This window comes from Chrysemys picta, chromosome 16 (assembly GCF_011386835.1).
Source record: "Chrysemys picta bellii isolate R12L10 chromosome 16, ASM1138683v2, whole genome shotgun sequence".
NCBI classification, from domain to species: domain Eukaryota; kingdom Metazoa; phylum Chordata; order Testudines; family Emydidae; genus Chrysemys; species Chrysemys picta.
In genome coordinates, this window is record NC_088806.1 from 8283872 (window position 1) to 8288910 (window position 5039).

Here is a 5039-nt window from a genome sequence, read left to right on the forward strand (position 1 = left end):
AGTTAAGTCCAAAGCAGACTGTGAGGAGTTAAAAAGAGATTTCACAAAACTGGGTGAAAGGGCAAAAAAGTGGCAGATGAAATTCAATGTTAATAAATGCAAAATGATATAATTTGGAAAACATAATCCCAACTGTACATATAAAACGATGGGATGTAAAATAGCTGTTGCAACTCAAATGAGAGATCTTGGAGTCACTGTAGATAGTTCTCTGAAAACAGCCATTCAATGTGCAGTGGCAGTCAACAAAGCAAACAGAATGTTGGGAATCATTAAGAAAGGGATAGATAATAAGACAGAAAGTCTTATTGCCATTGTATAAATCCGTGGTATGCCCATATCTTGACTGCTGCATGCAAATATGGTCACCCCATCTTAAAAAAGATGTATTGGAATTGGAAAAGGTTCAGAAAAGGGGTATAGAGTGTCTGCCATATGAGGAGAGAATAATAAGACTGGGACTTTTCAGCTTGGAAAAAAGATGACTAAATGGGGATATGATAGTGGTCTAGAAAATCATGACTGGTGTGGCGAAAGTAAATAAGGAAGTGTTACTTATTCCTTCTCCCATAGGTAAGAACCTCACTTCTTGCATCTGAAGAAGTGAGGTTCTTACTCATGAAAGCTTATGCTCCCAGTACTTCTGTTAGTCTTAAAGGTGCCACAGGATCCTCTGTTGCTTTTTACAGATTCAGACTAACACGGCTACCCCTCTGCTACTTATTCCTTCTCATACACAAGGACTAGGAATCACCCAATGAAATTACTAGGCAGCACATTTAAAACAAACAAAAGGAAGTATTTTTTCACACAACGCACAGTCAACCGGTGGAACTTCTTGCCAGAGGAAGTTGTGAAGGCCAAGACTATAACAGGGTTCAAAAAAATGAGCTAAAAAATGAGCATGGATGATAGGCTATTAGCCAGGATGGATGGGGACAGTGTCCCTAGCCTCTGTTTGCCAGGAGGTGGGAATGGGTGACAAGGGATAGATCACTTGATGATTACTTGTTCTGTTCAAAGAACAGGAGTACTTGTGGCCCCTTAGAGACAAACACATTTATTAGAGCATAAGCTTTCGTGGACTACAGCCCACTTCTTCGGATGCAAGTGGGCTGTAGTCCACGAAAGCTTATGCTCTAATAAATTTGTTAGTCTCTAAGGTGCCACAAGTACTCCTGTTCTTTTTGCGGATACAGACTAATACGGCTGCTACTCAAACTTGTTCTGTTCATTCCTTCTGAAGCACCTGACTTTGGCCACTATGAGAAGACAGGATACTGGGCTAGATGGACCCACTATGGCCGTTCTTATGGCCTTATGCTTCTTTCATATAGATGCCTGGGATTCTGCCTCACAATGTGTCCCTGAGGTCTCAGCCAAAATGCCCCAGACAGGCAAACACTCTGGGCTCCTGAAGCCTCTGCCACCCATGTAGTGCCCTGTGGCTCATCCCTAACCCTTGATGCTGCTCCTTTCCATAGAATGTGGACCATTATGGGGACGCAGATCTGAGACTTTGAGAGATACAGATTGTTTGAGAAATCAGAGTGTAGTAAACCATGCAGCCACCCCTAAATCAGGGGCCTGTTCCAGCCCTAAGTCTGGGCTACCAGAATCCCTTCCACAGAGCAAGTTGCCACAGATTGCAGCCTGAAAATAGGCATGTGAAACGAACTCCTGTTCTCCCTGTCAGGGTCTGCCTTAAACCAAATGGCACCCCAGGCAAGACGCGTCTTCGGTGCCTGCCCCCAATCTGTTAAACTTTTGAATATCTTATTTTTCATTGCATTTGTAGCTCATTTCATGATTTTGATTCACAATTTGGATGCATGATTTTCTCTGTCATATAAGATGATACATTTGCATGCTAGGATCTGTAAACCTGTATTTATTCATGCCATATATAAGCAAGTAAATCAAATTCATTTCCTCTAAGCTTACAGAAACTTTTTAATTTTAACAGTAACTGAAATGAACTAATATCTAGAAATCAAACTGTCACCAATACAGGGTGGATCAGTATTAAATAGTCTTACAGTAAGAGATAGCCTTAGAATGTTAACCATAGTCCTTTAGTTCAAAGGTCGCTTTTCTCGCCTTTGCCCTCATGAACTGAAGTGCAGCATTAGGGAGATCCAAAGATTGACCAATGGCATTTTCAAGTGCTATGTTGGTCTCTCATTGGCCATCATTGATTGAAGATATGGTTTAATGAGCTGGAGTTTCAAGGTGAGGGTAGCTCTGTCCACCGCCTTCCATTGTGCTGCTGGGCACCCAGTCCCTGGTGGCCAATATGTGAAGCTGGAAGAAGAGAGTGGGGTTGCAAGTGGTAGCAGGACTTTTGCCACCAGGGTCTAGCTGCCCAACTTCCTCCTCGTACCACTGGGCCCCCGTCACCTTCAGGTAACCCAGGAACTATGGCAGGAATAGTGCGAGGAAGCAAGTAAAGCTGAGCAAGGAAGGCAAAAGTTAATCTTGCCTTCATGGGCCGCTCACAATGATGTCATTTTTCTGTGCCAAGCTGACAAAAACATTCCAAACAGAAAAACAGTAGGCTAAAGAGCAACCTAGCAGCTACTGAAGTAGTTCAGTTGGGCGAGTGCTAGACTGAAGATCTACAGGTCCCTGGTTCAATCCTGGGCTTTGGCATGCTCTTTTATCCCACTTTGTGCAGGGGTGGGATGTTTTCTGACAGTGCAGCAGTGCCTTTAACTGCCACGAGTCCCTCATTTCAGGCTATGCAGCAGGAAAAGACAGCATGGGCTTCTGCACCGAGTTGGCCCACTGGATTTTTCATTCTTCTCTTGCTCTTTGTCAGCAAGGGGAAGAAAAAGAAGCTCTCCTTCAAGCAAGAATCACAAGGGCAACATAAGGATCACTTCCTGAACACCCGTACCAGCCTTCTTCTCTAGCAGCTGACCTATCGAAGAGCTGCCACCTCTTTCTCTAGGTTTGCCCTCGCTGTGTGCCAGGGTGAGTGCCAGCAAAGTGGATGGAAGTTGAAGGGAGGGGCAGAACACTGTAAGAGGGTTTCTGTAGTGTAGTGGTTATCACATTTGCCTAACATGCAAAAGGCCCCTGGTTCAGCCAGGCAGAAACATGCAGGCTTCCTTTTCCCAGATCCCCTTGCTGTCCAGGAAGACGCTCCTCCTTCTGCTATTGTCCCCTCCCTGGGATAACTCCAACCGCTGCATGACAGAAGGTGGTGACATCAGCGGAGAAAGCGCTTTGGCATCAGTCTGGAGAACCTAGGCATGTCACCTTTTGGAGGCTTGTGGCTTGGCCTCCTCTGCCCTTGGAGGTTGGCCTATAGAGGCCGTCACTTCCTGCTGGCTTCCTTTGTGTGACTTGCAAAAGGAGGAAGTAAGACAGGAATGGGGCAATAGAGGAAAGTCAAGCTGAGGAAATCAGGGAAGAAGCTATGCAACAAAGTGGGGATAGTAGAGCACTACCATTCATTCTGCCAAAGCCTGGGGAGGTGTGTTTGGCTTCTGGGAGGTAGAATCCTGTCCCTGCCTCTTGGCATCCCAGAGATGGCTATTTGGAGCCCAGGAGAAGAAGAGGGGTTCTGGGTGGAAGGAAGACAAACAAAGCTGAGTCCTAGTGTGTGTAAGTGGGGGAATGGTCTCGCTATTGTGGGGAACTTTCCTGGCTTCTGCACTACCCCGGTGAAGTGGGCTAGCAAAAGGATCTGAGTCCTTGCTCCCACTCCCTTTACCCAGAGGCCTCCCTGCCCTCAAGGACTCCCCTTGCACTCTCCTGTCTGGCAGAGTCCTTGTAACCCCAACAAGGCTGGGCCTAGGATTCCTGGGGGGCTCAACCCCCAACCCTGCTGTGGTCACCCAGGACAGGGGCTAGGGTGTCCCCACTCCGGGGTGCTCTCTCTGCACTGGGCACCTCCCTGACCCTGATCATTTCATACAATTTAAAGCAAATACAAGTTGTTTAATTAACAATTAATTTTAAAAAAGAATAAGGAAAAATGGGAAGGTTTAAAGGAAAAACACATCACCCTGCTCTGCAAAGCCTCTTGGCTGAGGTGTCTCCCTGTGCTGGGCCCACTGCCCAGAGTCCCCCTCACTCTCCCCAGCTGCTCACTGCCAGGGCCGGCTTTAGGAAGTGTGGGGCCCAATTCGAACATTTTCAGCGGGGCCCCGGCAGGGATGACTAACACACACAAAAACATGTAAAGAAAGGTCTTTCATTTCTTCCATGTATTATTTACTTTCCATAACTATATAAATAATAAAATTATATATTATGTACATTGCATCATATATGCTGTGGATCAGTTATTAATGACCTCCATTTCACATGTGTGGGTCCCTGCCACTCCCTGGGGGTCTGACTGGTGTGCACATGTGTGGTCCCAGCTGCTCCCTGCCCCCCTCATTGAAGCAGGTGTGCAGGGTTACTGCCCTGGGAACTGGACACCAGTAGACATGGGGCTGGCTGGAGGCAGGGCAGGGGGTGCGGGGCTGGCTGGAGACAGGGGTGTGTGGGGCAGGCTGGTTGGCTTCAGGCAGGGCCACAGGGGGGTGCGGCAGGGCTGGAGACAGAGGAATGTGGGACTGGCTGGCTTCAGGCAGGGGTGTGTGGCAGGCATTGGCTGGAGACAGGGCAGAGGGTGTGGCAGGGGTTGGCTGTGGGCAGGGGGTGCAGGGCTGGCTGCAGGCAGGGCAGGGCTGATGCGGGCAGGGCAGGGGGTGTAGGGCTGGAGGTAGGGTAGGGGGTACAGCAGGGGCTGGCTGCGGGCAGGCAGTGCAGGGCTGGCTGGAGACAGGGGCTGGTTGTGGGCAGGGCAGGGGGTGCGGAAGAGGCAGCTAGAGCCCTGGCCCTTTAAATAGCCCCTGAGCCCCCCGCTATCCCAGGTCTCTGGGGGCTATTTAAAGGGCCCAGGGCTCCCTTGCTTCTACTGCCCCGGCCCTTTAAATAGCCCCCAGAGACCTGGGGAAGCAGTGGGGCTCCAGCGGCTATTTAAAGGGCTGGGGCGGTAGAAGCAACGAGAACCCCGGATTTTTTAAATAGCCCCCAGA

At 48.7% G+C, this 5039-nt stretch overlaps 1 non-coding gene across 1 annotated transcript; it reads left to right on the forward strand.

Annotated features, from left to right (window-relative positions):
- Positions 1-3032: 3032 nt before the first annotated feature.
- Positions 3033-3103, forward strand: TRNAV-AAC (transfer RNA valine (anticodon AAC)). The gene has a single exon. It is a non-coding gene; the product is annotated as a tRNA-Val (tRNA).
- Positions 3104-5039: the final 1936 nt, after the last annotated feature.